General features: G+C 41.1%; 1 long non-coding RNA gene across 2 annotated transcripts in view; it reads right to left on the bottom strand.

The window, feature by feature from the left end:
- Nucleotides 1–15,421: 15,421 nt before the first annotated feature.
- The window catches only part of LOC140331937 (uncharacterized), a 4,670-nt gene continuing 985 nt past the window's right edge, over nt 15,422–19,106 (bottom strand). The window contains exons 1-2 of one of the 2 annotated variants that reach the window (XR_011920986.1): nt 19,065–19,106; nt 15,422–15,728 (exon numbers count right to left, since the gene is read on the bottom strand). This is a non-coding gene — a long non-coding RNA (uncharacterized lncRNA). The remainder of the gene's footprint in view (nt 15,729–19,064) is intronic. The other variant, XR_011920987.1, reaches the window with a different exon arrangement.

Raw genomic sequence — 19,106 nt, forward strand, 5'->3', positions numbered from 1 at the left:
TTTATATTTAATTAGAGTTGATCAACCGCCTTGCAATTATTGGCCCGCTACTTGGTGGGCATAATTGTAAAGATGGGAGTCCCCATGTGTGCACAGGGAATCTCCTACGTCGTAATAGTGGGCGTGTGGTGTGTGGGACCTGCACAGACCACGCCCACTCTGTTTCCAAGAACATGCTTTCCACGGAGCATGCACTGACACCGGACTCTGTGCACAGGAAATCCCTCACGTCACCCTTGTGGGCATGTGCTGTGCGGGACCCCCGCAGACCACGCCCACATTAACCCTGGGTAGTGGTCAGCCCCCACACATTTTCACCTCACCAAATCTGGCCCTTTTTGCAAAAAGTTTGGACAACCCTGCTTTAGACAAACCCTAAGGATTACAGCTGACCAAACAAATTGTCGTCGCCCTTTAAAAACAACTTCAATTTACCAGAAAAAAAAAATCACCTTTTTGAAATTCTGGATGCAAGAATGTAAAGAACGCAGGAAGCGGCATAATCATATCTCCAGCCTTATTTCCTTCTCACAGCTGCACTTCTTCAGAAAACCATCATATTTCTGAAACTTGAATATTGCATTTTCCAATCTATGAATCAACAAATCGTTTCCTCGCCAGCTGCGGGGGACATCCGTCCTCAAGTTTATTCTGTGACTGGAGGGGGAAAGGAAGGAGATGCTTGAAAAATGTTCTTTTTTAACCTGAAGTATCGGAGGAGACTGAGGCATTTTGGTGGCGCCTTAGGAATTGCTAATGTAATCATGAATCTAAGAGAATACCTGGGAAGTAAGAGCGTTTACCATAAAATGTGTGCGTCCTCTGCGGGGAGACTGATCACACCAACACAAGTGCTCCATTTTCCTAATCTATTTGTTTAAGGTGAAGACATTGTTACCTAAGGGGAGAGATGAGAGATGGAATTAAGTGGAAGATCTCTGTGAGTGCTATGTCAGCATGTCAAAGAGCACCTGTCATTTAGTAGCAGAGAAGAACAAATCCTGGAAGTGAATGTATATTCAGTTCATTTTTTCACCTTGACTGGAAGACAAACAGAGAACTGCAGTCAGTTCCCCACCAACAAATTACACCACACCAGATTTTGCTTAAATGGCCCGTAGGCCTTTTATTACATTATTAACTTAACCAATTAAATACAATATATAACAAAAATAAATAACAAAAATAACAAATCAAAAGAACATATTTAATCAATAACCTACCCAAAATTAGACAACATTTAAATAACATTTTATTAACATTTTCCCACACCTTATAATTTTCCCACACATTAACATCTGGTTACTGGTCCTCAAGTTCCCCCTTTCTTTTACATCCTTTTGGGATCTGCGCCACCAAGATATCTAATACTCCCAGCCGCATCATGCCAAGCTCGGAAACGATATCACTACCAAGCGCAGTCCCACCACAATACCATGGCCATAAAACACACCTTTTTTAGAGATTCCACACCAAAGGCAGAATCTCCCACCCCCATTTAACACTACCCAAACCAACATCCTTTGAGGACCTCATCGCAGCACACTGACTGGACCCAATACACAGTAGGGCGGGAGGGTAGGAAAACTTTTCCCTCTCTAACAAACTCTTCCCACACTTACCGAAACGTTCCTTCACTCTGTCTTCTCACTAAAATGATGCCTCCTTCTCAAATCTCTGTCCTTTTAACCCCTCCACCCACCTCTACGTCACCTTCACATCCCTCTCCCTCGTGCTAACTTCCTGGGTTTTTTCTATTAACCCTCTCACTGCCTGCTTCCTGTCTCCCTAAGTCATGCAGGCCTTCCATTACCTTCCTAAAGTCATTACGCTCCAGGCTTGTCTATACATGAAATCAGATAGATAATAGCTAGGTAATGCTAGCAGGACTGGGGCAAAATGGTCAATTACCCATGCCCCCAACTTCCCCAGATCTAAAATGATAGAATACCAGCTGGAATGCTCTATTTGGGGCTCCTATTTTCTAACTATCCTGGGCCCCATTTTGTCCCCAAAATGTCCCAGGTCATCAGTGCGTAATGTTAAAATAAAAAACTGAAAAAGTAAAAAATAAGATAAATTGGTATTTTACTAACAAACTTTTAGCTTGATTCAATGTTTTTCATATGATATGGAGGCCTTGGATTACTCTTTATTTCAACATGGATCTACTTTCTCTTTGAGGGGCCCCTTTATTCTTTATTTTTTTTATTTTCTTTCTTTTTTATTGCCACCCCAACAAATAATAATTGGTTATATTTTGTCTCGGGTCTTTCTTTCACCCGGCCCTTACCCTCTAACCCTTTTTCCATATTCCTTTCTAATGTGTTTTTTTTTTCTGAATCTTTCCTTTTCTCTTTTTCTCAATGTTTACATCTCCAGGAGAACACAACAGGTTAAATTACGGCATAGTTAGTGCTTCATGTTTTGAATTGCATATGTTCGATCTGTAATTACTGTAAGTGTTTTTTTTTTAAAGAAAAAACTGTTTCCTTAAATTGTCCTGTTTACTTATTTTTTGTTTTTGGTTTTTTTTTCTTATTTTCATTTTTTCTGTACAAAAATGTCAAAATGTATTTGATTTATTTTCATCTAAGAAAAACATTAAAAACAAAAACTAAAAAAGACTACTCAATAGAAAAGGTAAAAACAATTCCATAGATTGCTATAATGAATAGGTGCAAGGTCCACCTTTAAGATATTAACCACATGGGGAATGTACTGGTCTGAGTGTAGCATTGCAAGAAGGGAATCCAAACCTGCATATGTAATAAAATCTTTCTACCCTTATTTCCATCTATAACTATCCACTCACTGGCCCTGATTTATTAAAGCTCTTCAAGGCTGGAGAGAATACACTTTTATCAGTGAAGCTGGGTGATCCAGCAAACCTGAAATGGATCTGGTCCAGCATTGAAAACATTTGCTAACAAATTGCAAAAAACTTTTAGGAAATCCATTCCAGGTTTGCTGGATCACCCATCTTCACTGATAAAAGTGTCCCAGCTTGATTATTCAAGGAGATCCTGATTCAAGGATAAGCCAGGTGAGAAGGTGACAGCACTGGTGAGGTAGGTCATATTCCTGGAGGACATGTGTTTAGGTCCCAAATAATTAAAGCTATGGTCATGTGACAGGTTAGGTCTTTCTCTCTGTAGTTTGGGGAGATCCAGTCTGCCGTCCTTCCTGGTGACATGTACGACATTGCCCAGAAGGTTTTCATTTGGTGCTCAAGGTTTCCTTGCAAGATCCTGAAGGTTACAGTGATAAAGTCTCATTGGAGGCAACAGGACTGATTGGTTGGTGCATGGTGCAGCTTCCATTCTTCACTAGTGGATTGTCACATCACAGGAGACTTGGGGAAGTGTTGGAATTTTCTAGAGAAAAAGCAAGTGGTACCCTTAGCACAGGTATACTTCAATTTATTACCCCACCTAGTGCAGACTTCAATTTATTACCCCACCTAGTGCAGACTTCCAGATCCAATATTCCCCCATTCTAAAAAAATTCACTGTCTGGCCCTGCTTGACTTTTGTAATGCTGCAATTCTATTTTTATTTTTACACAGTATTTATATAGCTCCAACATATTACACAGTGCTGTACAAAGTCCATAGTCATGTCACTAGCTGTCCCTCATAGGAGCTCACAATCCCTACCATAGTCTTTAATACAGTTTAAGGTCAATTTGGGGGAAGCCAGTTAACCGAAGTGCATGTTTTTGGAATGTGGGAGGGAACCTGAGTACCCGGAGAAAACCAACACAGACACGGGGAGAACCTGCAAACTCCATGCAGATAATGTCCTGGCTGAGATCTGAACCTGGGACCTGGTATTGCAAAGGCAGAGTGCTAACCCCTGAGCCACCCTGCTGTCATTGATTCTTATGAATGGATTGGATGTGTTGCACAGCAGCACAAAGGTTGCACAAGTACTGCTCAATCCTAGGAATAAATGGGGAAGTAAAAGAGTTGTGTTGTATACGGAAGACCTGGCGGTGGCCTCTCTATTGTGAAGGCTGTTTGGCAGCAAGCAGGGCTGCACATTGAAGACAAAGGTCAATATTAGACCAGGTGGGCTGAAATAGTGGGCCAGGGGTGGTTTATTATAAGACATTTGTAGTAGAGGTGCAATGGTTCCTTAAGTAATAAATGGGTAGGACTGAGTGGCAGTTGTTTCCCCAGAGTTGGCCTTTAAATAAAGTGCGTTCACTTTCTGCTCCAAATCCCGATGCATGTAAGCAGAATTTTTTGAGCCTTCAAACTTCAGGAATTTTCACTTTGCAGACTTTTCCGTCACCGCAGTCCGATTAGGCGCATTCTAATTAATCAGAATGAAAATTTTGCATAAGTCGCTAGCGGTTATCTGGCGCTGTCAGGTTCGCCTTGCTGGTGGATGTTCCGTGCTCCACAAAGACGCGCAGATGACATAATCCTCCACTTCAAGCCATCCACCTCACTCCATAATGAGATGGAAATATTATGGAAAGAAGATTTCAGAAAAGTACTCAGGGGATTGGGGACGGCGGGGGAAATGCTTCATGTCACTTTGTGAGATTGTATTAGGACTGCTGCTGCAGCTAATTCCTGTAAGCCCCCCTCCCCCCCCGGGGGGAGCCGCCGGTGAGCGCAGCACATTGCAGTGATGGGTATATCATATTGGAGGCTGACGGTAGGGCTGTCACCAACTAAAGAGTGACGGGACAAGGATAAAATGTCATGTTTCCAACTATTGTCCATGCTGATCACAAAGCGGCCATTGATACCCAGTAATCTAATTCTGCGGTGAATCTGCAGTGAAAGGCGCATTCACAAAGCTTATTGTGCGGGTGTTGAGGAAAAGCACAACGGCATAACATATTATGTCCAATCCGGGCCAGAAAACATCACATTTACAGGATCATCTCAGAATACAGATGCCCTAACTTTGGAGACTGGTATTATTATTGTTGATTTAAATAACGCCAACCTATTCCGGAGCGCAGTACAAAGCAAGGATATATGGGGGCTGTAATGCTATAAAATGACTGATAATATAAAGACTAGGTGCCTACATAACTCAACTATCAGAAATTATAGAAAACTAGATGAAAAAATTACAGATTTGATGAGGTGTGTCAATCGCATTGGAAGTTTTTGTTCCCTTTCACAACATCACATGACCTCATTCTATCACCAAATGTATTATTTTTACACTTTCTGTACCAAGCCAAACGTCCCAGCAAAGTTTACTATATATGCAATTTAGGTAAAGACACCGCATTACCTAATTCCATATCCATGATATTCAGGATTTATTGTTATATGGCGTCATAGATTTACACGATGTCCTTTAATAATGTATTATATTTTTAATATAAGACACATAAAAACTTTCAACAAGGATTTTAGGATTTTTGTCTTGCATGCAGATCCCCCAACCTTGCATTCCATCCCCCCCAAGGCACTACTTATTGCAATTACTAGCTGTCAAAATGACAGCCGGTAGTTGCTTTGTATTTTACAGCAGGGGCGGCTGTCAAATTGTGTAAAATGATACATGTAGAAAGTTTAATTGTATTTACTCTTCCATTTATATGTAGATCAAATGTGTGATCTCTGACCTACAGCCACAGCTAGAGAACCCTTACATAGTATTTTTTTTATAAATTATATTGTATTTCAATTCCTCAAGGCTAGGACTGTCTCTAACCTCTAATTAAGTTTTTCCTCCCCTTCCTTTAGCTGTTAATTTCTGCTTTCTATTTTAACAATATATTTTTAATTTTATTACTCATTTTAATAATTCATTTTTTACACTTACCAATGTCATAAAACAAAAAATGTGTAGTGTTCTTTCATTTGCAAATATTTTTGAAGTATTCTATACCAGAAATCTGATTTTAGGGTCATTATTAGCAGGGTAAATTCTCAGGAATGGTTCATGCAATTACATAAATATCATTACCCCCCCCAGATCTCACAGCCCAATGATCGGTTGATATGAACATTGGATGAATTATTGGATATGTTGTTTATTCTTGTAGAGCAGGGGTGTCAAACTCAAATACACAGAGGGCCAACATTTAAAACGTAGAAAAAGTTGCGTGCAAACCTTGAAATTTATTGAAAAAATTGAGGAAATGTTTCCTTCTCATTAGATATAAACCCTTTTCATATGGAAACATAGAGGTTTTGCTTCACATTCAATTTGGAACAAGCGTATAATAGAGAAAGAGGCATAAAAATGTTTTTTTAATTTTATTTAAGAAAAAATCTTATGCCCCTTTCTCTATTTGTAGCCTTCTGAGTTAAATTTCAATGGTAAGCTTTTTGCACAGGCTAACAATAATAATAACAATATTCTTCTATGAAAATCCAACCATTCAAGTTCATGCCTTGGGGTAGCAAAGAAAAGCTAAGGGTGAGTGCTGGAAATGCCAGACGCGGCCAATGCGGAGCTAAATATTATGAGTGGCCCGCCGCCGAAACTCCCTCTCCATTGAAATAGCGCTGCTACTAAAATTCCCGGCATTATTTGCGTCTATAAACAGTCCAATGTGGGGCCACGCATAGGCAGAGAGCCTGCTGGTCTATAGATGCAAGTGATGCCAGGAATTGTAGTAGCGGTGCTATTTCAATGCAGCAGAGGGCCAGCTGCAGTTTTATATTTAGGATTCCTTTGGGGGCCAAAAATAAGGATGTTGGGGGCCAGATTTGGCCCCTGGGCCTGGGATTGACACCCCTGTTATAGAGGATCATGGGTCAATGTGTTTTCCAGATATTTATTGTGTTTCATCTGGAGATTTGGATTGTGAATATAAAATGTGTATATGTTACAAGATATATATCTGTCCGGACATCCTGTACAGTAAGCCACCGCCGCCTGTTTATTCCCTATGACGGTTTCACCTGCAGCAGCAGAGGAGATCCATTTATTAGCTGTCTGCTCTGTGCTCTGCAGTCTCCCCATTTCCCTTTAGCTGTAAGTGGTTTCTTAGCATCCCCTGCTCTGAGACTGTGTGCAGCTAAAGATGATTTCTGGTTTGTACCACAGCCAATTGGTTCCAGGCTTGATCTTGCTCTGCTATTGGCTACTTGTCAGCTCCCAGTCACCAATTGCCCTTTGTAGTGGGTTGTCTAATCTGCTGGTGTTGTGATTTCCTATTAGATTACCTGTTGCTGACTCTACCTCAGGCATTGGCAAACTACGGCCCCCGGGCCATATACGGCCTGTTAGGCTTTTTATCCAGCCTGTTGAACTCTCTCTCTACTTCAGCAGATTCGCTGAAGAAAATCCGTGGTTCGCGGCTTTGGCCGGTGCCCCCTTGAGCTGGGTCAGGAGGACCATTCTGGGGGGCCGCACCGGCCAGAGCCGTGGGCCATTGTCCCCTGTACAAATCCCGGGCTCGGGGAAGTGGGTGAAACAACTGGCGCACTCTTTCATCGCAGGCTCCGATCTGCAATGGGGGAGTGGGTGGGGTTATGCCATCATGACGTCACGTTCAGTGACACCCGTCCCGGCACTCCATCCATCTGATCCTGGCCCGGCCCCTCTGCCAAACTTTAAAACCCATTGTGGCCCCTGAGTGACTACCACTGTGTTTCCCGTCCTGCTTAGTGGGCTCCTGGTCCTCTGCTAGTCCTTTCAGATGCCATTGTTTGCAAAAAAGTCCTGGGGACAACCGTGTGCTAAGACCGTGCTACTAACTTCCCAAAGCTGAGCTCGGCTTACTTTAGGTGAAGAGTGCAGAGTTAGATTGGGGGTTTGGTGAGTTCTGGTGCTGAACTTACAGTCAATAAGTTTCCCATCAAATACACACTGGACTTCAATTTATCCAACATGTGGGTGCTGCAGGGGTCACACCTCCAAGCACCAATGATCCTCAGATGTTTTTAGTTGACAATCATTTTTGCAACAATGGTCATCCTATATGATATATATTGTGATATAGAAAATTAATAAACAATGTATCACATAAATAGATGAATCACGTGGAAGTAAACTCAACTCCCATTGCTTCCTCAACATGGACATCCTAACTCTTTTCAAGTTTTGGGATCTTCAACCATCCTGATGTGGAATGATGTATTTCCCATAAATCAGCACAGGAATTTATATCTATGATTTCCACTGGAGACATTGGGCCTGATTTATTAAAGTTCTCCAAGACAGGAGAATATACACTTTCATCAGTGAACCTGAGTGATTCAGCACACCTGCAATGGATTTCCTAAAAGTCATTTGCTATTTGTTATAAATAAATCAGGCCCAATGCAGGGAGGAAGGGAAGGGATGGGAAAGGAGAGGAAAGAAGGGAATGGAATGGAAGAAGGAAGAGTAAGGAGTGATTGAAGAGTCATCCAGAAAACTTAGAATGGATCTGGTACAGGATTAAAAACACTTGTTTACAAATACTAAATACCTTTTAGGAAATCCATTCCAGGTTTTCTTGACCACCCAGCTTCAAAGTGTATCCTCTCTGGCCCTTTAGAGCTTTCAAAAATCAGGCCTTTGTGTCAAAAATAGAATAAACGACTAAATAAAATGAGCAGGTTTCATCTCCTGCAACACTAGCTGACTTTTGCATGACAATCTGGCCATATTAAATCTTTAGTTCTCTGAAATGAGCATTAACTTCAGAGATTGCAGGACTGATAGCCCCACATCAGAAATATATTAATGAGCTGGTAATATAAAGAGTATATAAAAGTAAGAAGTGAAATAGTTAAAGTCACCTATGGGGACCATGCGGCATGTGTACCAGTGAAGACTTTACATATCCTAAGGGGAAAGATAAAACATGCAAAGTGTTCCCGAGCAATATGAGCTGTGGGTTTGCTGTGCTGAAAGATCTCATCAGGAGTTTTATCAGTTTTACTCTAAATCAGTTTGAAGGACTGAAAAGAAGATTTGAAGGCAGTTTTGGAAGGTCTATAATGAACACACACAAGTCCCAGAATTGTGCTTGGAGGAAGATATGATCTGACCGCATGTGGTCAACCCTAAGGGAGCAGAAAGCCAGGGAAATTGTGAAAGTTTAAAAACTTGATAGCTAAAATCATTTAAAAGCTTTAACATGTTAATGTCATTTTCAATATCACTAAATCTGCAGGCATGGTCCACTTTACCATCGGGAGACCACCCATGTGAGATACAGCCTACAGCCAACATTGGAGAAACGTATGCAAGCAGCAAAGACGCTTCAGAATGGATTTTATTCATTGAAATAAAAATGATAATATGGTAATAATGGTAAAATGTTATAATGTACAATTCTACAACAAAGTAAACTGAATTCAGTTAGTGTAGCTCTCTAACTGTTCCTTATTTAAATGAATAGTTAGGCCTGGAGCGAGCGAGAAAAGGAGTTCAGTGGAAGCCCGCCATGACCGGGCAGACAGGAAAGCAGACAGGGAGGGAAAGTATGGAGGTGACCCTAGGAGGGGTCAGTAGGAGTTCAAAAAGTCAGGAAAAGGAAGTGAAGGCCTTCTCGGAGGAGACAGCAGAGAGGGAAAAGTTTTTCCCATGCTCTTTCCCTCTCTTTATTTTGGTTTTTAGGGATAAGGGTTTGATGGTTGTAGTAGACGGTTGAGATCCTTGAGGGGAAGGTGCTGTTTGGTAATAATTATGTTGCCGGGGCCCATCCAAGGTATGGAGCCCCAGGTTTGGGTTGCCGTTTGGTGGAATTTGTTGGTGGGGTCTGCACAATAAATGTTTAGTTTCGTTCCTGAGCTGGAAATATGGGCAGCTGGGAGCAAAAAGTATAAAGTGGTGGCCTTCGAGGAGTAAGCAATAATTCTTGAAGCAGTATTTATGATATTGTTTTTGGTGTTGTTTTTGTTATTTTTGTATTATTGTTATAATGTTTCATGTTTTAATATTTGTTCAGTTGAATATTTATGTTTATTGTAATAGTTATCTATTTTAATATCGATATATTGTTATATTATTTAATAAGTTATTTAATATTAATATTTGTAATAAAAGGCCTGCGGGCCAATTAAGCAACGATTGGTGTGATTTACTGTGTAACGAGGTGTGTGAAATAAAGGACTAACATCTATGCAGACTTCCTGACAACAAGAATGGGATTATACAACTAAGTGGTCGGACAACTTTCACATTTTTCATCCTGTTCTTGCACAATCAATCTTCTTATACACATTCCATGGTGGGTGAAATAAACAAATTAAACACATGCAATTTCACCAACCAGTCCAATCGGCACACATGTTTACAATATCATGTCCTTGCAATGGTTACATATTGGTTGGAGATGAATTGAACCAAAGATGCTGAGGATACTTAAACAAATGCAAGCTCCTGATCAGATCGGCTTGATGGTTTGAACTCACCATAGGCGATGGTCCAAAAGGGTTGGGTTGGCCTACTGTTGAATTCACTTTAATTTCTTGGCCAGGTTGATCATTTTATTGGATCAGTGATGGGACTGGAAGCTAAAATCAGGCAATGTGCAATGGGCTTTAGGGTGATTGAGTGGCCTGTGTGGTTATAAATGCTGCTGGCACACATTACAACTGAAGAGATGGCTTGGATAAGCTATGAAACCTCCACAACATTGCAGGAGAGTTAAACTACCACTAGCCATTCGTGTTCGGGAGTATTTGGATAACATTATCTTATTTGTGGTATAATTGATGTTGAAGTCTCTTTGCCCAGAGTGAGTGCTCTTCACTACCACAAAGGTAATGCTCTATTGTTTAAAGCTTCTCCAATATCTTATTCAGTAATATAGAACAGAGCACTTTGTATAGCAAAACTAATATACGGCAGTTTGGATCTTCAGACGTCTCTCATAGCTCAGCACTCTGAGTTGCGCCATCATTGTTCTCAAAAGACAGAAATGGTGACTTTTAAAACAGGTTCATTTGGCGAAACTTTCCTAAAGTCCATGGGGGAAATAGAAGAAAATGAAGTATTAGGTAATTGGAACAGGCTAACCTTTCCGTGCCAAGCCCCTCTCATCCATATGCTCAGCTACATAAAATGGACCCCTCTTCTCACAGGAAATATCACTGCTGTCACCTTGATGACTCGAGAATCTCATTAATTCCACAGAAAATGCTGTGTCAGTACAGGTCGGTGCCAGCCAGAGGCACACAGAAGTAAAATCATTACAAGTTAATGTTTTGCCAAACAAGCCTTGATATATCAACCCCTAGAAGATATTCCAGGTTATTCAATTACCTCTTTGCCCAGCCAGATCATAACTTTTTATTCGGTGTAGACACCGAGATGAATCATGTAAGGGAAGAAAATTGTTCTTCAAAAGCAAAATGTGAAGATCATGACATCATAAACATGCTCAGATAACACAATTTTCTGCAGTTTCCTTGGAGAAACAGAATGGTGTGAAGCTGAATTCCATCAAACCGAGTTATTGTAGAACCAACAAATCAAGATAAGTTTTCAATAAAATAATTAAATTGGTTCACATACAGATATTTCAAATACTCAGCTTCTTCTTCTTCCCCCCTGTAACCCTGTGTATGGGAATATTGGGACAGAAAGGGCAACAGTGTGACTCAATTAGGTTATTCTGCATTATATCAGCATAACCCTGGGTGCTGGGTGACAAGAGAAGAGTAAAGGCCTGTATAGTATTCTAGTGGTCTTCATTTTCCTGCAAGCACAGGAGTTTAGAATGGTGACTCAACTGTATTATTTAACTGCAGCGGACAAGAAAATGGTCATCAGTCTAGCTACGTTGGCTGGCAAAGGTACAGGTAAAGGGGGAAAGAAAGGACACTGAGCCTGATTTAATAAAGTTCTCCAAGGCTGGGGAAGACACACTTCATCAGTGAACCTGGGTGATCCAGCACACCTCTTTGTTAGCAAATGTTATCAATCCTGGACCAGATCCAGTCCAGGTTTGCTGGATCACTTAGGTTAACTGATGAAAGTGTATCTTCTCCAGTCTTGGAGAGCTTTATTAAATCAGGTTCAGGGGAGGAAGGGAATGGATGGGAAAGGAGACGAAAGAAGGGAATGGAGTGGAAGAAGGGAGAGAAACGAAGAAACAAATGGAGAAAGAAAGGATGGAGAGGATAGCAAATAGAAAATGAAGAAAGGAGGGGACAATAAGTAAGGGATAAGAAAGGGAATAGAAAAGATTAGGTCTATCAAGTAAGGTCTTACCAAAGGGTAACTTCTCTCTCCTACAAATGTAAAACGGACAACAATGCTGTAGTAATCAATAATAAATAATTGTCAACTAAAAAAATGGGATTTTGTTGTGCCCTGTGTCCAGTTCTATTGCTAAGTAAGCAAAAATGTTGTCATAAAAAAATCATCAGCTGCTGGAAAAGCAGAACTTTCCACACCTTATTGAGAGGGTACATATATTTCAGGACTGTAAGGTGCACATTTTGGACTAAGAAGACATGTAGCTTGTAAAAAAAAAGCCAATATGGAACAATGAACACTAAATGGGGGAGGTATCCTTCAACGCCATCCCTCCATTTATATTTTTGACAATTCAACAAAAGTTGGAATTTTTCACTCATTTTGGTGGATGTGGTTTATTTCTGAACATTGCTTTTTTAGTCCCGAGCCAAAAATCTCTTCTTCATCTTTTTCTGTGGGATCTTTTTCTTCTGGGCGATTTCCTCCTCTGATATGATTCTCTCTGTTTAGATCATCTTAATTTGGCATGGGGATTGATACGTCTATAAGCACAGTAGGTTCATCTGCTCATCTTGGGGAGCCTTGTTCACCTGATTGTGCTGGATGACCATGGAATCAACATCCAATCCCTTGAGTTCTGCATTGCTCCCAGCATTCTTCAGCATGTGCAGGAGGAACTCTGTACTTTTCTTAAGCCAATGTCCCTGTGTCTAATTCTATTGCTTGGCCTGGGCATACCTGCCAACACCTGTGTTGTATTGGCAGGAAAAGAATGGAGTGCTTCTTAAGGGTACTTGGTGGCCTTACCATTGTGCATGACCTTGAAAGCTTGGGCTGTCCCACAAGTGTTTTGGAAGTTCACTTACTGGTTGGAACCCTGAGCCTTGCCTGATTTTGTGGGGTTGTCGGGGTTGAGTGAGTAACAGACGACTTTGAGATTTATCTCAGACCAGAAGAGCTGAAAAACTTTTTTCGCCTTCCTTTGGATGAGCAGTGTGTTTACCATTTATGGGATTTTTTTGTGTCCACTTGATAGACATTTGTATTTTGTTATCTATCACTAGATTTATTGGGGAATATTTCCAGCCATTGGTGGTGACAAGCTATTGGTACTTAGTTGTTCTTTCTTTATATCAAACCATCACTTCCTATTTTGTACCATCAGACATGTTCCGTGCAGACCGAGTAATGCAGATGAGTGTTGTCATAGCAAGCATCGGCACAGTTTCATATTCCCATAACAATGTTTCATTTTCTGGTCATGTACCAAGCTGACAGGGAAGCCAGCGGGGTCGGCCATCCAGGGATCCATTATTTGCAGTTAGATTTAATTAGTCATTAGACTAATTTGGATGTAGCACACACTAAGAAGGGATTAGCAAGATGGGGAAGGAGAGCAGACTTGTGGATTCCTCCAATGAGTTGGTGGGGTCCACAGAAAGTCACCAAGTAGCATTCTAAAATGTGAGCAAATGGGAAGTTCAAAGACAAAGAAGAGACGAAGTAAGAACCACATTGTCAAACTAGTTGATTGGAAGGTTCCCATCCAGCTCTAAAAACATTGGGAATTGAGGTAGGTGAGATCCATGATGTGGATGAAGTCTACATGTTAGGACTATAGATGAGGAAACGTAATAATTAATAACATAGACATACGCAAAAGAGAGGTAGGGATCATACTGACCAAAGGCATCAGAAGGTCCACAGATAACAGTAAAAACATTGAGAACTGAGATAGAAGAAGTCAATGATGAGGATGAAGTCTGCACTAGGCAGTTAGGAGCATGTTAGAATGTGAGGTGGGAAAAGGTAAAAGTTCAAAGACATAGACATAAGCAAAAGGGAGGAAGTATCAGCCACACTGTTCAAAGAGATGATCGGAAGGTTCCCATCCAGTTCTAAAAACATTGGAAATATGGGTAGGCGAGACCTATAATGTAGATGAAGTCTACAATAGTCACATGTTAGGAGCATGTGAGGTGAGGAAAGGTAAATGTTTAAAGACATAGACATAAGCAGAAGTGAGAACGTAAGGATCACATTGTCCAAGGAGTGCATCAGAAAGTCCACAGTCACCAATAGGAACAATGGGGATTCAGATAAATGAAGTCAATGATGAGGATGAAGTCTGCAATAGCCAACTAGGAGCATGTTAGAATGTGAGGTGGGGAAACGTTAAGTTTAACGATTTAGACATAAGCAGAAGTAAAGAAGTAGGGATCATTGTTTGAACAGTACTTCAGAAGGTTCACAGTGACCACTAAGAACATTGGGAAGTGAAGTAGGTGAAACCTATAATGTGGATAAGTCTACAATAGTCAGCAAGGAGCATGTTAGGACGTGAGGTGAGGAAAGGTAATGTTTAAAGACGTGGACATAAGCAGAAGTGGGAAAGTAGGGATCACATTGTCTAAAGAGTACATCAGAAGGTCCACAGTCACCAATAAGAACATTGGGTATTCAGATAAATGAAGTCAATGATGAGGGTGAAGTCTGCAATAGTCAACTAGGAGCATGTTAGAATGTGAGGTGAGGAAAGGTAAAGTCCAAAGATTTAGACATAAGCAAAAGTGAAAAAGTGGGGATCATATTGTCCAAACAGTACTTCAGAAGGTTCACAGTGACCACTAAGAACATTGGGAAGTGAAGTAGGTGAAACCTATAATGTGGATAAAGTCAAGAATAGTCACCAAGGAGCGTGAGGTGAGGAAAGGTAATGTCTAAAGACATAGACATAAGCAGAAGAGAGAAAGTAGGGATCATATTGTCCAAAGAGTACATCAGAAGGTCCACAATTACTAGTAACAACATTGGAAACTGAGATAGATGATGCCAATGATGACGATGAATTCTGCAATATTCATCTAGGAACACCTTAGGATGGAAGGTAGAAGGAAGGTAGAAGAGATGAAGTAGGGATCACAGAAACCATATTGTGCATCAGATGGCTACCACTATGAACATTGAGAATTGAGCATGTCATAAGCAGAGGGAGGATGTTTTGGGGATCAGAGTGCATCTGAGGGTCCGCAGTAACCACTAAGAACATCAGGAATTGAGGTTGATGAAGTCCATGATGTGAAAGATGTCTCCGATGGTCAACATGGAATGTGAAAGAAGTAAGGAGACTGAGATTCTATTTCTCTTAGCACAGGTCCCTTTTAAGAACTTTTAGCAACCATTTAAAATATTCATATCAGACCAGAATAACATAAACGTTTTTTCTGAATATCAGCACCAAAGATCTAAGATTCTTTAAGAATAGTAAATGAACCTGAAGCTCCTGACAGATGAAAAGTAAAATGCATTTTTAATTCAAGCATCATAAGCATTTAATTTTAACTTAATCGGCTTTTTGTAGTCCTTCTACAGCAGAGCTCATAATGAGGATACAAAACCAGCACAAATCTGTTGTCCTATGGGACATGTTGATAATAGGGAAAAGCAGAATCCCAGAGGGATAAGCTCATCAGTCTTTTGCTTTTCCATTCACTGTCCAACCACAGCTGGGCCGTTGCATTGTACAACTCATCGAAGTCACGTACAGCTTTTTCTTGGATCTCCCAGTTTCAAGGTCTCCCTCAATCAGCCGGCAACACTCTGGAAAATAATTAAGCGATAACCAGATGATTATTTTAAATTGGAGAGAACTGCAGACCCAGCTGTATATGTGACATGCTGAAATTCAGAAGGAGAATAACTAAATGTAACCCTTCAATTACCAGTAAAATCCCCACTATTTTCAGATTTTAGCTGATAATTCACCAAAACTCCCCGTTGTTCCCCTAATGATTTTCCATTGTATTCAAAGATCAGAAGTTGATGGAACCCCTTAATCAGTGTTAGTTCCTTTCCTTTAACTCTGCATTACCTAAACTATTCAATGCTGTTTCCACCCCCTCCATACAAAGGTTACCCGGGGTTATTATGGAGTAGGTGGGGAGCACATAAAAGGTATGAGCAGCCAATTTCTGTACAAACACTTTGCACTAATGCAGAATGTCCTCAGAAGAGAAATAATAATTCCGATATGTGATGTTTTTCCACTAAAACCTACCCAGCACATTTCTACTTTCTATTTCTTTCCATCAGCACTGAGTGTTCCCAGGTGTCAGGCTGATCAATGTGGTCAATGACGTCACTCAAGATTTCTGCGGTGCAGGAGATACCATTAGAGATGAACTGAAATGGGTAAACATGGCCAGTCATCGGGTCATTGTGTTTGGCACTGGATGATACGACACTGTGCTGGATACAAACTTTTTACCTTTAATAAAGGTTTCTTATATGGTGGACTGTGGTCATCTTCATTTAATTTTTTGTGAAAAGACCCGCAAAAAATCCTTTTCCATGGCCTAGAGGTAGGGAAGTGGCCCACATCTGGGGTCCCAATGTTGACGAAAGCCATGCAGTGTAGTATGATACGGCAAGTGCGCTGCCCCCCCTTACCTGGCCACTTATTCCTGGACCATTGTCTGGTTAAAATTTAAGAGGAACTTACCACCATGTACAGCTTTAAGGCATCACTCAAGATTGTGTTTTAAAAGCGTAGTGTGTTTAAAGTTTTGTTCTGAATGCTGGAAAAACAATCCTCTCCCTGCGTTTCCTTAATATTGACTTTTTCCCTCTATGGCAGTGCCAAGCTACTCATATGGCATTATACTTGTCCCACATGGCAGTCTCGGACCCACATTCTACATTGGTTTATTTGGCAGTGCCACGTTCCTCATGCTGAATTTGTATTTGTCCCACATGGAGGTGCCAGACTCCCCATGCTGCATGGGTTCACTTCCCCCATGGCAGTGCTTGGCTCCTCGTGCTGCATTGGTACTTGTCCTCCATGGCAGTGCTGGACTCTCTGTGATGTATTGGATCATGTCCCCCATGACAGTACCTGGCTCTTTATGCTGCATTGGTACTTGTACCACATGGCAGTGCCAAGCTCCATATGCTGCATTGGTAGATGTCCTCCATGACAGTGCTGCACTCCCCATGATGCATTGATTCATGTCCTCCTTGGCAGTGCTTGGCTTCCTGTGCGCCATTGTTACTTGTCCACTATAGCAGCCCTGGACTCCCCATGTTGCAATGATTCATGCCCCCCATGGCAGTGCCAAGCTCCCTTTGTTGCATTGGTTCTTGTCCTCTATGGCAGTACCTGACTCCCCATGCATTTTTTGACAGTAGTTTGCCAATAAAAAGGAATATCTTTACTTACCCCATTAACCCCCATGTACTCCACCAAAATTTTTGCATTTTAGCTGTGACTGCAGGAATTTCAGGGAAACAGAATTCAGCAATTCCTCCCACCCATACAGTGGGTTTTAGATAGTTTGTCTCTTTACAGGTAAGTTGTCATTACATTAGAGCAGATAGGGAAGCAATAGGTTGTTGAGGACAGTTAAGGAATGGAGTGTACAGCGCTACTTAATATGTTGGTGCTTCATAAATAACATTCAGTTCACTCTCAGTAGAATGAATATACACGACATGGATGAAAGGAGAAATACTTTATTTGGGATTGCTGCAGAGTTCTTCTCAAAGGCATTCCCTTAAAATGCATTATGCCATTGCTGAAATGCTCTCTGACTTCTTTATAATAACCGTTCCCGAGATCAGTCAATTTACAAACGCTAAAGTACACGAATGAAATCCTGACAGCCCTCGCACGGTTGCTCTGCATACTAATGGCCCCGCGCCGTGTTAATTTTTGCAAGAATTATTTCAGTTTTATTAGTTTTTGCAGGAATAATTACCCAGAGATTTTACTAAACATTGGCTTCAAAATTAAAATTGCCACAAGTGCACCGTAGCATTAAATTCTTGTTTTTCTTCTGTCAGTCAGCGCACAAAGACTCGCGCACCTTTTGTCTTGCAGCTTTCATTAACCTTGACATGTCCTCCTTATGCTGCTCCTTAAAGCAGATGTTTAATACTGCTGCCATGTCAGGTAGAGGAATCCAAGGCTTAAATAAAGATAGAGCAAGCCTGGCAACTGCAATGGGGCCCATTAAAGTGGGGGCCCAGGGGTAAGTGTTGATTGTAAGTTGCTGATTTTGTAAGTAAAGGAATTATTCATTTTCTAAAATTTCTCCTAAATGAACTTTACCATGCACCATCTGATGGTTTGTACTATAAGGCTGACACCTGAACCTCATTAGCCAGCTATACATGTATCCAATGTCAGGCCTCACTATCCAAGTCTCCATCTGCCTATTAACCACATTTACTGTCTGACCCAATTTCTGTCTGCCTCCACCCCATGCCTATCTGACCATACTTCTGCCCACCACTTAACCTATTCCATTTCTATCTGCTCATGCTTCTCACTTGCTTTAACTTGCATACTGTTTGACCAATGTACTGCATCTACCTTAAGGCTGCCTGACTACACTTCTGTCTACCTCTAGCCTCCACCCCATGCCATATCTCTCTCCACCACCACCTACCTCTACCTTTACTGTCTGGCCATGTCTCTGTCTACCACTTACCCCACCCCATTTCTATCTGCTCATGCTTCCGTCTACCACTTACCCAACCCCATTTCTATCTGTTCATGCTTCCGTCTAGCACTTGCTTTAACTAGCTTGCTGTTTGACCATTGTTCTGTTTACCTCCAGCATCTACCTTTAGGCTGCCTGACCACAATTCTGTCTACCTCCATCCTATGTGTACCTGACCACTTACCTGACCCCATTCCTTCCCAGCAAATGTTATCTAAGCAGCCTAATGAGAGAAACTGAGAGTTTCCAGTTTGTCACAACTCTATTTACTTTATACAGTTAAAAAATCATATATTTTATTGAATTTGCACATAAATATACAAAATTTAAAAAAAAAGTATTCCAGCACATACCAATATTTTGTAAGACACTTTCCCTAGACAGTTTTCTGCCTCTAAAATTGTAGTTCTTAAATTGTGTCTGTACCACCCACCTCACATTCCTCTGCAGCCAACAGCAGCAGCAGCCCTGTTCA

Source organism: Pyxicephalus adspersus, chromosome 5 (genome assembly GCF_032062135.1).
Source record: "Pyxicephalus adspersus chromosome 5, UCB_Pads_2.0, whole genome shotgun sequence".
Lineage (NCBI taxonomy): Eukaryota > Metazoa > Chordata > Amphibia > Anura > Pyxicephalidae > Pyxicephalus > Pyxicephalus adspersus.